Raw genomic sequence first — 20421 nt, 5'->3', positions numbered from 1 at the left:
CAACATCGAAACTTGATCACACCTCATTTCTCTGCAGTGTCTGACATGGTCGAATTCTACTTCCTTCTGAAAAGGAATTCTGGAATTCTAATTCCTTTAGGTGGTCTCTCTCTCCGTTTTCTTTGCCTTCTCCTTTTTCGCCTTCTCTGCTGCTCCCTCCACTGTTGCTGTTCTCTCGGCTTCCACCCTTCCCCCTTCTCTTTCCCTCTCAAGCCTCCCTTGATGAATTCATTTGTCCTCGTGGCTTTATCCACCCTATCTTTTCTGACGACCCAGTGCTGGGGTCCAGGCCCACCGGACCAGAGTAGCACAGTGGCCATCACATTGCTCAGCCACACAGCTTACTGGCTAAATGCCTGGTGCAAATCATTAACTATGCAAGTTTTAGCCTCCTCCACCGGACAGTGAGACTAACAACACATAGCTTATGGGGTTGTGGTGAGGATTAAAATAATGCAGAAAAAGCTGCTGGCACATATAAATGCCTCAATAAACTGTAGCGACCCTGCTGTTGCTCATCGCCATGATATTTATTTATTTTTTAACTTTTTTAAGTGTTTATTTATTGTTGAGAGACAGAGAGGGGGGTGGGAGAGAGAGAGTGCAAGCAGGGGAGGGGCAGAGAGAGAGGGAGACACAGAATCCGAAGCAGGCTCCAGGCTCTGGGCTGTCAGCACGAAGTCCAACATGGAGCTCAAACCCACGAACTGTGAGATCATGACTCGAGCTAAAGTCGGATGCTTAACCCACTGAGCCACCCAGGCTCCCACTCAATGTATTTTTGTGCAGGATTTATTACAACTCTGTTCATATCCAGCAAAGACCATTTGACAGGCACAATGCAAGAGGATAAAGGCTAGGTGCTTGCCTACTTTTCCACTGTCCCGTAAGTGCTCATGCACCACCAAATGAAACCACTGACAATTTCCAGAAGGTACCATGTCCAAATAGCCTGTCTCTATTGCTACCCTACTCTGTACAGCCACCCCTGACCATCTCTCCCACAGTCCCTTGCCAAATTCATTACTTCCACTCTAACCCCTGCAGCTATGATCGGCTTTTTCTAAAAATCGTTGCCTCTCAACCTTCTGAACTTCGCTTTTCAGTCCTGTCTTTGTCTCCAGAGCCTAGCACAATGCCTGGCATACAGACCTTTATCACCCCTACAGTGGTTGAGTCGATAAATTCAAAACACTAGAGAAATGCTTCATCAGCATTCCACCAGGGGTCGCTTTCTTTACATTTTAGGAAGGAACAGTGCAGGCACTTAGTAAATCAATTCTTTATGAAAAATTTAACTTTGTGTTGAATTTTTAAAGTCATTTATTGTTTATTTAATGGAAACTGAAATTCTGCCATGTCGTACAAGCCTCACAGCACTATGTGATCTGCAGCTCTTTCTGGTTTTATGGATAATGTCAAAATTCACGTTTGGATAAAACCCAAAATTGAACGTGGCTTTTAATTTTGCATATTAAGAATTCAGATCACTGAATTTATGTGAAAGTTTCTTCCATATTTTTAAGGTTAATATCCTTAGGTAAGGATATTAGTATTTAATTAGTTTATTTCAAGTATGTTTATAGTTTATCCCAAAGACCAATTGTCTAAAGCTTTATTTCTTTATTCTTATTTACTCTGTTGCAAAAATAATGGTGTATTCCTACTAATCATCTTGATATGCCTGGCTTGCAGTGGACACTATAATTTCTAACATTACCATTATTATCTCTAGGAGAACTGGCCACACAGAATGAGAAACTTTCCCTCTAGAGGGTCAGGAAAGACTCCCTTGAGGAAGTCGTACTTGTACAAAGATCTGAAGCAAGAGAGGGCCCAACATACCGATGTACTGCACAAAATTCAGGATGGCTGGAGCTTAGGATGAAAGAGGGCGGTGGTGGGGAGAAGATAAACTCAGCAGTTATCTGAGTGATCTCAGTAGTTGGCTTGCACCAGCCGGCTCAGAAAGAAACTTTTCATCACGTTTCATGCTATGAGCAATGAGAAGCTATTGATGGGGTTCATTTTTAGGATGACTTGAGTCAGCAAGACCTTTTAGGAGGTTGTTCGGGAAGACATAATGGTGGCCTGCACGGGGGTGATCCAGAGGAGATGGAGATAAGCGGACAGAGTAAGCACATTTTTAGGAGGTGGAATTTATAGAATTTGGTGAGGAGCTGCAGGGGTAGGGAGGGCGGAGAGATCCAGAAGTGGAGGATGCCTCTAGGGTTCTAGCCCAGGCAGTCAGCAAGAGGAAGTAGCATGCGAGGAGCTAGTGGAGGAAGGCCAGGTGTGCTACACGTGTCATGGAGTCGCTCCACGGTCCCAGCAGCTGACCTTTATCACCCATTTCTCTGTGCTCCTTTAGTATATCATTTCTCTTTCGATTGGAATCCACGTAAGAACCACAGACTGTTGGAACAGTACAGGATCGCACAGATTAGCAACAACCTCATCATATATGAGCTTTAGGAATCACAAAACTCTCCAGCCTTCTGGGGCCCTCCTATACAAGTAAAATATCTCAGGTACCTATGCTTTGTAACTGTAGGAAATATAGTCAACACCCAACTATTTCTAGGTATTTCCAGGAGGATGTTTGCATGGCCTATTGTCATCGGGAACGAGCAATGCTCCATTTCTCCTTAATCCCCTCTTACTGCTACTTCCTTGCCTCCCCTTCATGCTCTGGCTCTGTCTCAATTCCTTCGCTCTAACTTGGCCCCAGAGCCCCAGGCTTTCATTTCTAGGACCTAGGGACCCAACGCTGTTGCCTGTAACTTGCTTTATAAAAGACTGGAAGGAATCGAGGAAGATTACTGAGCAAATTAAGGAACTTTAGACTCAGATTTCAGACTGCCCCGTGGGCTGGCCAGCTGCTGTTCTGCTAGACGTGCATGCTCTCATTTACAATAGGTGTCTTCGCCTGGTTCCTCTCTTGCCTGTTCTTTAAGACCCCAATCCTTTGTCTCCAGCCCATTTCCCAAATCAGTGATCATCCACATAAGTCATCTAAGGATAATGCCCTTTTCCACTTTATCTATAGCATTTTTATCAGTTTTATTTACTTATGTTTAATTTTTCTCATCCTTCTAGACTCCGTGTCCTGGCTTTGCATGGCCAAGCGTTTGCCCAAAGCTGTTTTCTCTAGATGAACTCTGCTGCACTTTTCAAATAGTAATTATTTCCTTCCTGCTGTCTGTACTCTATTTTGAAGAGAAAACAGAAGCTCCCAAAACTAAGTGCACAGCACTGTCAGTGACAGATTTTAGAACAGAACATCTTTTTCTGAGACATCTGACCTTGATTCCAGTATGCTTTCTGTACAAATCTCTCATTCTGGGGGTGCCTGGGTGGCTCAGTCAGTTGGGTGTCTGACTTTGGCTTGGGTCATGATCTCACAGTTCGTGGGTTTGAGCCCCGCGCGAGGCTCTCTGCTGGCATCTCAGAGCCTGGAGCCTGCTTCTGATTCTGTGTCTCCCCCTGTCTCTCTGCCTCTCCCCTGCTCGTGCTCTGCCTCTCTCTCAGAAATAGAGATACATTAGAAACAAACAAATCTCTCTAGTCTTTTGGCCTGGGACTTCTTGAGGGTGTGGAATTGCTAGCTAGCTCAGCACAATGCCTGGAGCAAAGCAAGATCGCCCTCCAGGAATGTTTGCTGAATGGACATGCTTCATCCCCATTCCCTCGAAATTCTCCTAGACTGGAGTGATCCAGCCTTTCTGGTGCCAGTGACCAACCGTGACCATTAGAGGGCAGCAGAGGTACAAAAGCACCCTGGAGGGGATGGCTGAAGTCTTGGAACCAAGTCAATCAGAAACATCAGTAACAGAAACCTCATGGAATACAGAATGCAGGGCTGTCAGGTTAGACATAAACAAAAACAAAAACAAAAACAAAAAAAACCCCAGGAAACTCTGGGAATACTTACATTAGAGATTTTTCGTTGTCTATCAGAAATTCAAATTATCTGGGTGCCCTGTGTTTCACCTGGCAACTCCAACAAGTGCCATTGCACATGAGCCTCATGCTTAAGAAGTGGCTTTGGTCCTTATCAGGAACCTGTTGGAAGGAATTTAATGGGGAAGGTGTATGGTGAGCTTACAAAAATCAAATGTGCACGCTCATCACAGAGGGGATTGACTAACGGTGTTAGCTTAGCCGATGTTAAAATCCGCCCTGCAGGAGAAAACTGTAATAGCACCTGAGTACTCAGGGTGGCAGATCCCTCCTCTACCCCTTCCTGCAGGAAATGTGACTGCCCTTGCATGCAGTGCAACAGATAGTTACCGTAGAAAGAGGATATGCAACATCTCTGTATGTGGGCATAGACTGAGCAATAATTGTTTAACTCCACGCACTGTGACAGCTATAACTTGTATCCACCCTCCTCCTTGATCTTGGCATCTTTCAACTTGAATCACAACCAATTCTCTTTATTCCAGAATCTGCCATTTTCCACAGATTTTTCTTTTTTTTTTTTTTTTTCAACGTTTATTTATTTTTGGGACAGAGAGAGACAGAGCATGAACGGGGGAGGGGCAGAGAGAGAGGGAGACACAGAATCGGAAACAGGCTCCAGGCTCTGAGGCATCAGCCCAGAGCCTGACGCGGGGCTCGAACTCACGGACCGCGAGATCGTGACCTGGCTGAAGTCGGACGCTTAACCGACTGCACCACCCAGGCGCCCCACAGATTTTTCTTATGATGCTTCCTTTCCCCAAGGTTCATTTTCTTTTTAAGGACCTCCTAAAATTATGCTGCTTCTTTTTTTTTTTTTTTTAATGTTTATTTATTTATTTTGAAAGAGAGAGATAGAAAGCAAGTGGAGGAGGGGCAGAGAGAGAGGAGACAGAGAATCCCAAGCAGACTCTGGGCATGGTCAGAGTCAGACTCCACCTGAACTATAAAACCGTGAGATCATGACCTGAGTGGAAACCAAGAGTCAGACGCTCAGCCAACTGAGCCACCCACGCACCCCCTGAAATTATGCTTCTTAAACGTACCTTTCTCTAATTAAGTGGAGGTACCCATTCTTAATCTAACTGATAAGCATAAACATTGAATAAGCTGAGAAACACATTTGTTTCAACACACACTTATTGAGGGCCTACTATGTAGGAGAAGGATGTCACCATTAAGAAACTCATAACATAGTTAATAAAAACATTAGAAACCAGAAGGGAAATTCCCCCCCCGTAAGAAGTGATTGATCTGGGGTGGAGAGAACAACTGGTTCCTTGTAAATCACTGTTCTCCTATTCCTATGAATTTACTTTTGGAGGTAACTTCAGGGTAAGAAAATTCATGTGTATGTTATAACTGATCTATGGGAGTTGGGAAAGCTACTAGAGGCTTCTTTAAGTTGTTTCTCAAGGAGCAGTTACTTGCTTCCTCTTTTCGTTAGGTAGAACTGACCAAATCTAGCCTCAGTCATCCTTCTGTATATAGAAGCAACTGAAACACACACACACACACACACACACACACACACACACACACACACACACACTCGTACAGCTGCATGGATTCAAGAACAACAGGTACTAGTGATAGCTGGCTGGAGAAGGCAGCTTCTAACAATCCTAGAATGTTAGTACTTCAAAGACCTTAGGGATCAATCATCTGGCCCAATTTCCTTACTTACAGATGTGGTATCGGAGGCCCCCAAATTTTTAAAGACCTGTGTAACTTCCCTCCCCAAGCTTGAGATAGGGTTGGGACAGAGCTCAAGACTCCCATCTGTGTTTAAGATTAGGTTCTGAAAGACTAGATATGACGTCCAGTGACATTTGGGTAGTAACCATTTTCTCCTGGGAAAGTTTTTTTTTTTTTTTTGAGAGAGAGTGTGGACTCACCCATGCTAGGAGAGGTAGGAGCAGAGGGGAATAAGGAAGGGAGAGGGGCAGAGGGGAGAAGGAGGGGTAGAGAGGAAGTGGGGGAAGGGCAGAGGGAGAGGGAGAGAGAGAATCTTAAGCAGGCTCTGCACCCAGAGCAGAGCCCGACTTGGGGCTGGAGATCATGACCTGGGCCAAAATCAAGAGTCAGATGCTTAACTGACTGAGCCACCCAGGAGCCCCTCCTGGGAAACTTCTTCCACAGACATCTCCAACTGTCCAAAACAGAACGCTTATCTTTTTTCTTAGCCTCCCCCAAGTTGGGCTCTCTTCTTGTATTCCATGTTTTAGATAGTGATGTAATTATCCACGCAAGTCTCCTTGTCCCCACCCTGTCCCCCCCACAAATTGGTCACCAAGCCCTCTCAAGTCTATGCCCTTCACACCTCTTTACCCATTACTTCCTCTGCATCCACACAACGCTGCCTTCGTTAGGTCAGGAGTTACAGATTCAAATGCATACAGGAGGAAAGCAAGTGAGAAGGGACACGTGCCTTTTTTTTTTTTAATTTTTTTTTTCAACGTTTATTTATTTTTGGGACAGAGAGAGACAGAGCATGAACGGGGGAGGGGCAGAGAGAGAGGGAGACACGGAATCTGAAACAGGCTCCAGGCTCTGAGCCATCAGCCCAGAGCCTGACGTGGGGCTCGAACTCACGGACTGCGAGATCGTGACCTGGCTGAAGTCGGACGCTTAACCGACTGCGCCACCCAGGCGCCCCGACACGTGCCTTTAATAGGGGGCAGTGAGAACTATGACCAACTAGAGACAATGGGCCTCATGTAAAGAGGAGACAAAGTACGTAGTTTATGTCAATTTTTTCTAAGAGAGGATGCAGGCCCAGTATTGCCAGATATACTAAGTTTAGAAGCCTAAAGCTTTAATGCAAAATATTCTGACTTTTAAATGGGCAAATAATTTAATTTAAAAAACCCTCAGATATTGGATGGAAAACAAGCATACCCTGTCCCCCCACTGCCACCAGCACCACTGTGCCTGACCCATCCCATCGTCCTGCATCTAGCACAGTGCCTGAAACACAGTAGGTGATCAGCAAACACTTAAGTGAATGGAAATGGATTATGAGGTTGTTGTTGAGTGGTGTGCCGTTTAACCTTAAAAAATAATTGCAACTCCTGAATTCTTATGTGCACCTTTTAGTGAATAAAGTGACACAAAAGTATTTTAAGAAAAAGTCAATTATTTTCCTTCTCTCTTCCCATACCCTACAGGAAATTGATACTAATAGTGTAGTGTTAATCCAGCTACATTTTCTGTGTGATCTTAAGAAAGTTATGTGAATTTCTGTTTTGTTTTTGTTTTTCAAAAATGTAACCATACTTTACACATTAGTCTGCAACGTGCTGTTTTCACTTAATTATCCAGTATTGCCATCCTTTGGCTTAGTAATTAAGTTAGTTACTAAATTAGATATTCTTTTTTTTTTTAATGTTGATTTCTTTTCTTTTTTTTTTTTTTTTTTTAACGTTTATTTATTTTTGAGACAGAGGGAGACAGAGCATGAACGGGGGAGGGTCAGAGAGAGAGGGAGACACAGAATTGGAAACAGGCTCCAGGCTCTGAGCGGTCGGCCCAGAGCCCGACGCGGGGCTTGAACCCACAGACCGCGAGATCGTGACCTGAGCTGAAGTCAGCCGCTTAACCGACTGAGCCACCCAGGCGCCCCTAATGTTGATTTCTTATAAGACAGAGAGGAGGGAAGGAGAGAATCCCAAGCGGGCTCCATGCTCTGTGTAGAGCCCACCTCGGGGGCTCAATCTCATGTCCTTGAGATCATGAACTGATCTGAAATCAAGGGTCGGTTGCTTAACGGACTGAACCACCCTAGTGCCCCAAGAAACTTCATTCTTTTTAATAGCTGCATAATGCTCTTTAATATGATTTACTATAATTCATCCAACCACTTTCCTATTGACTAACAATCAGATTGTTCCCGGCTTCTTTTTGGTTTAAGAAAGATGTACAATAAATATCCCCATAAACTTATACAGGGCTCTTCCACGCCTTCTATTTCTGTGAGAGAGATCCCCCAAAATGGAATCACTATATTAAAGGATGTGTTAATATGTTTTAAAAGACACTTCACAATCACTTTCAAAGGGTTCTAACAATTCACATTCCCAACCAGGTGCCTTTGGCAGAGTGAACAGGGAAGGTCCCACTGAGAAGATGATATATGAACAAAGACTCAAAGATGGTGAATGAGCTAGACGCACAGATCCCTGGGCAAGACATTTCTGGACAGGGGGGAACACACCGGGCAAGTGCCCTGAGACTGATGCGTTCAAGGAACAAGAAAGAGGCCAGTGCAGCCAAAGCAGAATGACCCAAGGGCAGAACAGGAGGAGATGCTGTCAGTGAGACTGATGGTAGGGCAGAACCTATAGAACCGTTTAGGTTTTTGCTTTTACCATGAGTGTGATAAGGAGCCATCGCTGGGTTTTGAGCAAGGGAGTAATATACTAAGACCTGTTTTAAAAGGATCACTACGGCTGTTACATTGAGAAATGCTCTATCGGGAGAGCACGGGGCACAGGAGACCAGGTAGGAGGTTGCTGCGATAAGCTAGCACAGAAAGGAAGGCAGAGGGGGGACTAGTGTATAAGCAGTGGGGATGGTGAGATCTGTCAGATTCTGGGCCTGTTCTGAAGGTAGAGTCAGTGGAACTTGCTGATGGATTGGTTATGGGATGGAGGAGACAGAGAGGAGTCAGGGATGAATCCAGAGAGTTTGGCTAGAGCAACCACGAGGATGAAGTTGCCATCACTGTGGGATGGGGAAGACTGCAGGTGGAGCAGATCTGAGGGGAAAAGATCAGGGATTCATATTCGGCCATATTAAGTTTTACATGTGTATTAGTGATCTAAATGGGGGTTTTTGACAGGCAGTTGGAAATACAAGCTTATAGTTCAAAAGAGAGGAACAGACAGCAATACAAACTTAAGAATCACAGCATAACGAGGCTGCTGGGTGGCTCAGTCGGTTGTGTCTGACTCTTGATCTTAGCTCAGGTCGTGACCCCACGGTCATGGGATTGAGCCCCGCATCAGTCTCTGCTGCATGTGGAGCATGCTTGGGATTCTCTCTCTTTCTCTCTCTCTCTGTCCCTTTCACCGGCTTGTGCTCTCAATCTCTCTCTCTAAAATTAAAAGAAAAAAAAAAGAATCATGGCATATAGATGCTATTTAAAGACATGAGACCAAATAAAGAGAGTGTAGAGAGAAGAGCAAAGACCAAGTGGTCAGGGAGAACAGGGAAGACCAGAAAAGGCAACTACTCGGAAGCAGCAGACATGAGAAAGGGAGACAATCAAGAGACGGTGGCGTCCCTGAAACCAGGGGCCCAAAATGTATGAAGGCAGAAGGAGAGATTAGGTGCGTCCAATGTGGCTCTGATAAGTCATGTAAGAGGACAGCTGAGAGCTAACTGATAGACTGAGCAAGGGACCCCAAAGACAGTCACATCCTACTCCCCAGAACCTGTGAATACATTACCTTCCATGGCAAAAGGGACTTTGTAGATGGGATCATGTTAATAACCTGGAAATGGGGAGATTGTTCTGGATTGTCAGGGTGGGAACAATGTGATCACAAGTGTCCTTAGAAGGGGGAGGCAAGAGGTTTGGAGTCAGAGGCAGAGGCAATGGGGCAATGGAAGCAGAGTTTGGAGTGATGTGGCAAGGGGCGCACTGTCCCCTAGGGCCTCAGAAGGCAGGCATCCTGCGGACCCATTTTGAACTCCTGACCTCTGGAACTGTGTGATAATAAATTTGTGTTGTTTTAAGCAACTAAGTTTGTGGTACTTTGTCATAGCAGCAATAGGAAACAAATACCCCGACCATGGGGTGTAGTGATGTGAGTGTCCTGTGTTCGTGGCCACATGGTGGTCTTGGAGCAGAGGAGTTTCAGGAGAACGATGGGAGGAGAAGTCTGACTGAAGTGGGCTAACAAAGACCAGGAGAACATGCAGGACCTTTGTGCGAAATCAATAAAAAAAAAAAGCCTGTTTCTGGGGGCACCTGCGTGGCTCAGTCAGTTAAGTGTCTGACTTTGGCTCAGATCATGATCTCACAGTTCGTGGGGTTGAGCCCCACATTGGGCTCTGTGCTGACAGCTCAGAGCCTGGAACCTGCTTCGGATTCTGTGTCTCCCTCTCTCTCTGCCCTTCCCCCTGCTTATGTTCTGTCTCTCTCAAAAATAAATATACATTAAAAAAAATTTTTTTTTTAAAGACTGTTTCTGGCTGGCCAATTGGAAACGGTGGTGCCTCGAGGTAGATCAATTTCAAATGTTGTGCCTCAAAAATGACAAAGTCCTGTGTCAAGCATTTTGCTTGGCAAGCAAAGAATGAATTAGATTTCAGCCTTTACCAGCACCTCCTCTATCAAATGCCTTTGGGCAGAGCACAAGTTAGCCCTGGAGGAGAGGAATTGAGGATAAATAAATATAGACAATCCTATTAAGTGATTTTGGTGCAGGAGAGCTAAGAAATGGGTTGGTGGCTGGTGGGGGAAGTGAGGACAGAGAAATGAATTTTTTTTTTTTTTTTTAAGTAGGCTTCACCGCCAACCTGGGGCCAGACCTCACAACCAACTGGACCTTGAGATCAAGACCTGAGCTGAGATCAAGAAACAGACACTTAACCAGGGAAGGGTTGCCGGAGTGAATGATCTTGAGCAGATGAGAGGGGCTAGGATCGATCTAGCTATCTACTAGATATCACTTTATTTTTGAGAGAGAGACAGAGTGAGAGCAGGGAAGGGTCAGAGAGAGGAGACACAGAATCTGAAGCAGGCTCCAGGCTCTGAGCTATCAGCAGAGCCCAACATGGGGCTTGAACCCACGAACCGTGAGATCATGACCTGAGCTGAGGTCAGATACTTAACTGACTGAGCCACCCAGGCACTGGGAGAGGGGCTAGGATCTAGACCATAATGTAAATGAGGACTACAACTGAGGGCTTGGTATTTGATAAAATCAGTAAGAGGCAACACGGCACAAAATAAGACAGTGAAATAATATGTTGGCACCAGGAGAACAATGACCACAAAAAGAAGGAAAATGGAGGTTGTGAGGCCAGCCAGGACAGAGTTGTAGTAAGTTAGGTGAGAAGGTACAGAATAAGGTGTTGGTATAACTTTCAGAATTGTAACTCAGGGCTCCTAACGAGGGCCCCAGGCATCAGGGGGTCTCACTCTTTGAAGTGACTTCCTTAAATCTCCTCAGACCCTCTCCGGTACCTGGGACCAGCTGAGAACGGATTGGCGTCCATCTGGGTGGGGCGCTTCCAGCCAGAACCGGGGCCCCATGTGGGCTCAGTACCAGTTTCTCTGTTTGTGGATGATCTTTCATTGCCTGTCCAATGAGTGGCCTTGATCAGACGTCCCAAGTTGCTCTGTGGTTCTCGGCTATGCTATCATCCTGGGGTTCTGTGGCCAGGTCTTGGTTCTGGGAGGGTGACCCGGCAAGCTAATTGCACCTACTGGGCAATGCAGGTTTTTGTTTTTGTTTTAGGATTGTGTGAGCATGAGATTGGGCTGCCAGAATGGCACTGCCATGTTGATTTAGGGTGGCCTAAATCGTTTATACAGACAGGAGCGCTGCAAAAAATAGTTGCCCATGGCTCCACACACCCTAGGAAGGGCCCTGAGTGAAACATAGTAATGAAGGGGCAATCGAAGAGACATTTTAGAGGAAAAGGAGAATAGATGCAATTTAGGGATTAATTAGATGTCCGGATATCTGAGTATCATCTTCTTAAGTGAATCCCGCCCCCCCCCCCAAAGAAATAGTTCAAACCTTGTACTTCCCCCTATTATTTGGCAATGATACAACCTAGCAAAGAGATAATAGGTGGAGCTTTTTAAAGAGCAGTGTGGGAGCTATAAGGAAGCATTTTTTTTTCTCAAAATGTGAAGTAGTGGTCAAATGTTATGGGGAAGGTGTCAGCCAACAATAATCTTTCCAAAACAGAGCTAGCCAGGAAAGAGGTAAGGAACATTCATTTCTCCCACATGCACTATTGATCTGAAACCGCGGAGCAGGGAGTTCTTACAGGTTGATCCAGCAGCTGCGTGAAAAGTAACCTCCGTGCAATTTGAGTTATGGATCACTCAGAGATGACATCATGTTGTGGCTGACTTTATAACTGTTTTACACCTATTTGAGGATCTCAAAGGAACGTGTGTATGTTTTACAAATCTCAAACAAATAAGCGAAGGCAGAAAATCAAGGAGTTTTCTTTTGCAGCAATATTTGTCTCCACACAACCCCAGTGTTCTTGGCTTTGTGCACAGATGCTGAGAACACAGAGCTGTGCTTGGACACGCAGCAGCAAAGAACACAGGTGCTGGCGCCAGACTCCCTGGGTTCAAATCCCGGCTCGGCCGCTTCCAACCTTAAGCAAGTTATTTAACCTTTTCACAACAGTTTCCTCAGAAGTAAAATGGATATTTTACTGGTACCTACTTCCTGGGGCTGTTGGGAAGAGTAAAGGAGCTAATTCACTAAAAGCACTTGATGGCCGACACATCATAAGCACTCAAAATTAGCTACTTTTCTTGTTTATAAATAAAGGAAGATAAAAATACATAAATGTTCTATTTTTCTGGGTGTGAAAGAATCTTTCTGTGCCCTCTCCAAATTCTGTTTTCGTCTATGAAAAGTGGAATTTCACAGATTTTATCTTCCTTAATGAAATAAGCCATTGGGTAAAATGAACTGTTGTTATAGCTTTATGGCTTTTTTTTTTTTTTTTGAGAATTTTCAAATTCTTTTTTCTCCTGCCCTGCATATAATGGCTTTATCCTCAGTGTAATTCTCTTTCTGCATGTTACTTGTCTTTCACTCATTCCTTCCCTTTTTGCTCCTTATCATTCCACCCTAGTTCTTTGTATCTTATTTTTCTTCAATGCTTCATGAGCTGGGTGACTGTTTTTTTTTTTTTTTTTTTTCTGTCTTTGACCAGAGGTATGTGTCATAGGTAGAATCTTCGCACAGATGGAGGGGTTTCCAGCCACTTACAATGAGCCCAGGAAAACACAGCTGGTAATCTGAAGGCACTCTGACTTCCGCAACCAGGCTGACCCTGTGGAATGCCCAAATATATTTCTGTTCCATGACGTCAGTCTTCTTCCTCTATTACTGATTATGGATTGCATAACTATTATATTTTTCACCTGTTCCTCGATGTGCACTTCTTCTGTTCAATAATTCATCCCAGAGCCAACATAGCACACTATCTTATCAATGTCAGTTTAATACTATCTCTGTCTCTATTTCTATCGATCACCATTATCTGAAATAAGAAGCCTCCACTCCCGTCATCCTCTCTCCTCTTAATCTCAGTGTAGCCCGTAGTACTTAGCACCACTTGCTATTTGTATTTCCTTGTTCTTTGTCTATCTCCTTCCACTAGAATATGCAGGGACTTGTTTTGTTCACTATCCTTCTCTAGTGCCCAGTAACTGTCCCGAAATACGTATTGACTGAATAAATGGGTTGTAACCATTTGCTGTTTCTCACTAATACTTTCCAAACTTCTGCTGCTTTTTCTCCCCACTTATTCTGTGAGATCAATAATTTTCATAAACTGCCTAACAACTGAAGACCAAGATGGCCAACGAGGGATCTATCTGCAGCACCGTACCTCTGGGGTAGCAGAGTTGTTGTGCGTTTGCTTCTGTGCGTACTTCAATCATGGCATACATGTTAGGAAAGGAGCCTCTAGAAAGCATATTTAAGAAAGCAATAATTCTTTCATCAACATACTCTCCTAGAACTTAAAGACTTATATGCTGAAATAGAAATAGAAGGGCATGGAGTTAGCCCTTCACGTTATTTTACCTTGAGTAAAAACTTACATAATAATGCAGACTAAATTCAATTGTAATTGAGACAACTGGGGCCATTACTTTGTAACATTTAGAGACAGGGGCGTAACATCAATGGCAATTACTGAGATCAATATTTCTACGGAGGCACCCAGGTGCTAAAGAAGAGGCCATGAAGGCTTCATGGGATCTCGTGGTATTTACTACCCAACCTGTCTCCTCAGAGGTGACATTACTTTTCTCTTTCACCTTAAAAATCCATATCAGTTTGTCATCTTACATATCATTTTTTAAAAACACTATAAAGACATACCTTACATATTAAATAACATCATGAGTCAACTAGGCACTCCCAAAGGACTTTTTTCTTCCGTCTTTTTTCCCTTTTTGGTCTATCGCTACTGAACTACTAGGAGTCCGGATTTCTGGTTGGAGACTTATGAAACTAGATATCCACTCTTTGTGGGTAAGGCTTTATACTTCTTTAATCCATTTTCCTACCTCACAATGCTATCCCAGTGTTTTAGCATTCAAAACTCTGCTGAATCAGCCCTTAGCACGGTTTTCCAGCCCCTCATCCCATTAACTCCCAATGTACATACTTTAATTATTTTATAGGAACTTTGTGGCAAGGTTTATAATTGTGTCCTTAGGTCTCTCACTGTACCCACCGACACAACCACCTAGTATGTGATCAGCCTTATGTCAGGAAGGGTAGGCTAGGTTCGGCTGACAAGGCAAACAACTCCGTAATCTTAGTGGGTTAACCCAACCAAGATTTTTTTTTTTTTTAATTTTTTTTTTTTTCAACGTTTATTTATTTTTGGGACAGAGAGAGACAAAGCATGAACGGGGGAGGGGCAGAGAGAGAGGGAGACACAGAATCCGAAACAGGCTCCAGGCTCTGAGCCATCAGCCCAGAGCCTGACGCGGGGCTCGAACTCACGGACCGCGAGATCGTGACCTGGCTGAAGTCGGACGCTCAACCGACTGCGCCACCCAGGCGCCCCTAACCAAGATTTATTCTCATTGACTCAAAAGTTTCCTGCAGATCTCTAGAACTCTCCAGGGCAGTTGTCCATCATATGATGGATCGCCATTGTACCTCACACTCCCACAATCATCAAGGTAAGGAATAATTAGGGACAGAGAGCGGAGCACCCACAATTAAATACTTCCACCTTGAAGTGACACGTTGCTCTCGTTAAATCGACCAAAGCAAGTCAGATGGCCATGACTGACTTCAAATAGGTGGGGAAGTAAAGTCCTATGTGCTTAGGAGGAGAGGGGAACTAGGCATCTGCTGACAACAGTACTATCTGCCACACATAGGTATATCTGTTGACTAAATGAAATTGAACACATTTTTATTATAATTTCTGCTCTGTATGTAATTACCAATCTTTTTGCGGTCCTATTATTGAACCCATTTCTTTTTCAAAAAAAATTTTTTAATGTTTATTTATGTTTGAGAGAGAGAGACAGAGCGTGAGCAGGGGAGGGGCAGAGGTAAAGAGGTGGAGACAGAATCTGAAGCAGGCTCCAGGCTCTGAGCTGCCAGCACAGAGTTTGACGCGGGGCTTAAACTCACAAGCCAATCCCCATGAGATCATGACCTGAGCCGAAGTTGGACGCTCAACCGACTGAGTCCCTGAGGCGCCCCTAACCCATTTCTTGTTTTGATTCTACCATTTCCTTCCAGACATTACTTTAACAAACAAAACAGACAAAATACTAATTCAAACACTCATCAGGATAAATTAATCTGAAGCGCTTTCGTGTAACTGTGAAACCATCATTATCGTGACTACACCTTAACCGTGTGCTTTACTTCATTACATTAATTAAACAGGTCACTAAACCTTATTCCCTCCCTGCTCTCCCAATAAAATGTTTAGGCTTTACTAATGATAACTTCACAGTGGGCTACCTGCCTTGATCCCCTCCAGGCATTCTAAAACAAATACATTTCCAAAATAACCAGAAGACACATTATAGATAACATAGGGAAAAAAAACTTCTGCATGAGAAGCAACATGACTGAGATACTGAAAATTCTTTGCTACATGATTCAGATTGATTTATTTAACAAATTTCCTCGGATAGATTTCAAGCAGACATTGACACGAGAGCTTGATTTTGTGTGAGATGAATAGCCACGGTTTCAGGAGAAAATGGTTAAGCTGTTTAGAGCCTTCAGTGGTTTCTCACTAACCTTACGGAGGCCTCCCAAGGCACGGCATGTTTGGCTCTAGCCCACCTCTCTAGCCTCACCTTGTACCCATTCCTGATACTCTTGGCTTCAGTGACTGGACTTCTGTCAATCTCGGAATCACTCTTGTTCTTCCTACCTTTTCCCCCATGATGCTGGCTTTTCAGAAAATCCAGGTCAGTTGTCTTGTAGAATGTCACATGTGCTAGGTCAAGTTGCATATATTTATGGCCTGTTTCTGAACAGCACTAGAGCTAAAAACAGCTTTTACATTTTTAAAGGGTTGTAAAAAAGAAGAGAAAGAAGAAAAGGGAGGAGAAGGAGGAGGAAGAGCCGGAGGAGGAGGCAAGAGAATTATGTGATGGAGACCACAGGGCCTGCAAAACCTGAAATATTTATTATCTGGCCCTTTATGAAAACTGTATTCTGACTTCTATTTTAGATCTTTCTGTTTCCTTGTGGCATTATTTAGTTTATACCTCGGTTCCTTGGATTTTAGGCAAGTTGGAAATTAGATCTGGAAATGTGCTATCCAATATAGTAGCCAGCAGGCACATGTAGCTATTGGGTACTTGAAATATGGCTAGTCCAAGTTAAGATGTGCTATAAGGGTAAAATATACCCCAGATTTCAAAGAATTAGCATGAAAAAAAAGCATAAATTTTTCATTAGTGATTTTTATGTCGATTACCCTGTTGAAATAAAAATATTTTGGATATATTTGATTAAATAAAATGCATCATTACAATTAATGGTACCTGTTTCTTTTTTTAATGTGGCTACTAGAAAGTTTTAAATTACATATGTAGTTCACATATTTTCATTGAACAATGTGGTCTACAGCCTTAATTAAAACCAGGTTAAATGTTTTTGGCAAAAATACTTCACAGCTGATCTTCTGTACATTATACTGCATCCTACCATGGGACACACATCAGTTTGTCTCATTAATGGCGTGAAGTTTGAAAACTTGACAAAGGGGTGACTGACAAGAATCTTCATTGTAAAAATACATTTTCCCCTTTGCAGTTTGTAATCTATTATAGCCGTGAGACTATTGAGCCACGGTTTCCCATTGACTTTTCACTCAATTTTTTTTTTTTTTTAGCCTTTTGTGACCCTTGCTTGAATCCGTTATTACGTTGCAGATTGCAAAATGGTGTTTTATATTTTTAGAATTTCTTTTTAAATTTCTTACCTGGCATTCTTTTCTTCTTTTCCTTTTTTCCCCCCCTTTCCTTCTTCCTTAAAAGGTGTTTTTTTGTTTTGTTTTGTTTTTGTTTTTAGGAAGTATCACAATGGACACATCACTTTTTACATACTCAGTGTGTTACAATCAAAGTGCAGTGATTTTTCTGATTCTCAAGCTTCCCGAAATTTGGCTAGTGGAAGTCCCTTCAAGGTGGCGCCTGGATCTTTTTATCATCACCCCATTGGTTTTTGAGGGCTTCCTTGCCATCTGGTACAACAAGCCCCAGGTCTGCCTTCTATTTTCCTTGTTTCGGAGGTAGAAACAGCCACTCCTTAAGAAGCCTCCATTTCTTTGAATGACAAAATGGCATTCCAAAACCAAGATTTAGGGTGGTAGATGTGATCAGAGTTACTGGGATGACATTCTTTTCAGGTCCTCTCAATAGACAGAACTAGAACTAGAAAATATATTTTAAGAAACCACAGCTCATATTGACATTGCTAATCCAAGTTTAATATTGTAGGAGTTTTCTCATTCCATTTGTTTTCTTTTCATATACATTAAAAACCTTCGTTTGATAAAAACATAAAGGCATTTACTTATCTGCTTTATCCTATGATACATAATTTCAAAATTATCATAACATTATTAAAACCAGCATTAACCATAGTGTGTGGTGAAGTTTAAGATTACTTTGTAGATCTTTTGTCCTCAGCATACATCCTGTTAAGGGTCTATAGTCAGAGTAACTTAAAAGTATTTATTCAGGGGTGCCTGGGTGGCTTGGTCGGTTGGGCGCCCGACTTCAGCTCAGGTCATGATCTCACGGTCCATGAGTTCAAGCCCCGCGTCAGGCTCTGTGCTGACAGCTCGGAGCCTGGAGCCTGTTTCGGATTCTGTGTCTCCCTCTCTCTCTGCCCCTCCCCCACTCATGCTCTGTCTCTCTCTGTCTCAAAAATAAATAAACATTAAAAAAAAAAAATAAAAAAAAATTAAAAAAAAGTATTTATTCAAAGTATTCAAAAGTAACTTGAAGTAATTATTTTCCCTGAAAGGTTATAGTATATGTTTGATAGACACTTTCATTTGTTTCTGTTTGTGTCCAATTCAGGTTTGCTTTTGGTTTATTTATTTTTGAATAAGTGAAACATTCACACAGTTCAGAAGTTAAAACCATTATAAAAAGTTATGCTCAGGGGCGCCTGGGTGGCGCAGTCGGTTGAGCGTCCGACTTCAGCCAGGTCACAATCTCGCGGTCCGTGAGTTCGAGCCCCGCGTCGGGCTCTGGGCTGATGGCTCAGAGCCTGGAGCCTGTTTCGGATTCTGTGTCTCCCTCTCTCTCTGCCCCTCCCCCGTTCATGCTCTGTCTCTCTCTGTCCCAAAAATAAATAAATGTTGAAAAAAAAAAATTAAAAAAAAAAAAAAAAAAGTTATGCTCAGAGATCTTGTTCCCAGTCTTGTTTCCTCTACCTTCTTTCTATCCTACCTGTAGGTAACTATTTTCATTAATTTCTGGGTTTACCTCTCCTGGTCTTCCTGTCTTCCTACCCCCCTTCCTTCCTTCTTTCTCCCCCAAACAAGCATACCCATATACACATAAATAAAACTATATGCATGGCTTTTGCTTTTTCTTATTTAATTGAGTATCTTGAAAACCACTCATTATCAGTTCATAGAGATTTTCCTTTCTTTTTTAAAGTCACTGCAGAATATTCCATTGGATGGATGTGTCATAATTCAGTAAGTCTCTTACTTATACACATTTATGCTATTTCCACTTACTTGCTACTACAAGAATTACAGAGTGAATAACTCCACGTCTGTGTTTGTGGACACGTACCTTCAGGGTAGATCCAGGAATCTCACTTTTAGAAACATCCCAAGTGATTTTCATGCATAGCCAGATTGGAGTATTGTTGCTTACTGTGTAAAAAGGGTAAAAATGGTATTCAGAAACCTTGAATAGTTAACATTTTTAAAACGAAGAAACAACAGGTAGGGAAGCAAAGTTCGCACCATCCCAAATCGTCACTTTACTTCGAGGAATGCAATTGAGTTATATAAACAGTAGCTTAACCTCTGGAGTCTTGTCCCCTAATCACCACGTTGGTAACAAGAATATACTATTCGGACACACATAAGTGACCGAGATTTGGGCAGCAGATAACTTTCAGTTTAGATACGCTGAGTCTGAAGTAGCTGAGGTACATCCAGCAGTGGCATCTACTAGGTGGTTTTTTGCACAGGTTTGGAGATGAGGTTAGGAGTCATTGAGTGTAGACGCCAGAGTAGGTGAAAGATGCTCGAGGGGAGGGTTACAGAGTGAGAAGGTGCTTAGGATGGACCTCTGGGGAATATTAGTACTTAAGAGGGCAGTAGAGGAGCCCAAGGAAACTATACATGGCTAGAGAAGTATGAGGAAGCCCTGAGAACGCAGGTCACGAAAGCCCAGGGAACAAAGTGTTACAAGGAGATAACAGTTACCAGTGTCAAAGGTTGAGAGGTGAGGTAAGACAAAGGCAAGAAGGTATCCACTGATTTCCATCCAAGACACCAGGACTGTGGCAGACCAGGTTTAATACTGTGGTGGGAACAGCAGCCTTTATTGAGTGTTAAGCAAGGAATTCAACCTCACACAGATGATCCTTGGAAATCTTGGAAACACCTGGTGTTTTGTCAGCTACAACAGAGTTTTTCTAAAAGCAACAAGAAGAGAGATTTGTATCCAAAGGGAAAAATCAACTTTAGTATTTTCTCCCATAGATTTTTCTTAAAACTTTGGTGCTGGCTGTTGTTAATGTATATTAAAATCTATCATAAAATGCTTTGGGATTTAGCAAACAGCACATGTTTAGGTATTTTAGGTTTATTATTAATAGAGTAATTTCATAATAAAGAGTATAAAAATAGTAAGGTAATCATATGTTTTATGGTGTTCCTCAAAGAGTACCATGACTTTCAAACAGTATCCCGTATGGGAACCATGGCTCCGGAATAACTTTTTAAGCCTCTTTGCTTTCTCTTCTACTTCCTTTCCCCAGTCCCTGTCCATACTCTTGGCTATAAGTAGATGCTGTTTTGCCCCACTGTTAGCAGGTAGGTAGTCCAGCTGCAAGGAGCTTGGGAGACCAGTGTGCACTCACAGAGGAAAAGAGAAAACAGACTTTGAATGTCATCTAATCCAGTAGTTTCCAAACCCAGCTGAGCATCGAAATAGATAACCTGGCACGTGCCTGAAAAAGACAGAATCCTGGGTCCCTGCCC

The 20421-nt window shown here is 43.0% G+C and overlaps 1 long non-coding RNA gene across 1 annotated transcript; it reads right to left on the bottom strand.

Moving 5' to 3' along the window:
* Positions 1-3934: 3934 nt before the first annotated feature.
* Positions 3935-19082, bottom strand: LOC147579062 (uncharacterized). The gene is made up of 2 exons (XR_015253129.1): positions 18998-19082; positions 3935-4065 (listed from the first exon to the last, which is right to left on the bottom strand). It is a non-coding gene; the product is annotated as an uncharacterized LOC147579062 (long non-coding RNA).
* Positions 19083-20421: the final 1339 nt, after the last annotated feature.

This window comes from Puma concolor, chromosome B4 (genome assembly GCF_028749965.1).
Source record: "Puma concolor isolate L17-30 chromosome B4, mPumCon1.1.hap2, whole genome shotgun sequence".
NCBI lineage: Eukaryota > Metazoa > Chordata > Mammalia > Carnivora > Felidae > Puma > Puma concolor.
The sequence above is the reverse complement of the archived record's forward strand: the minus strand, read 5'-3'. Positions and strand labels throughout refer to the sequence as shown.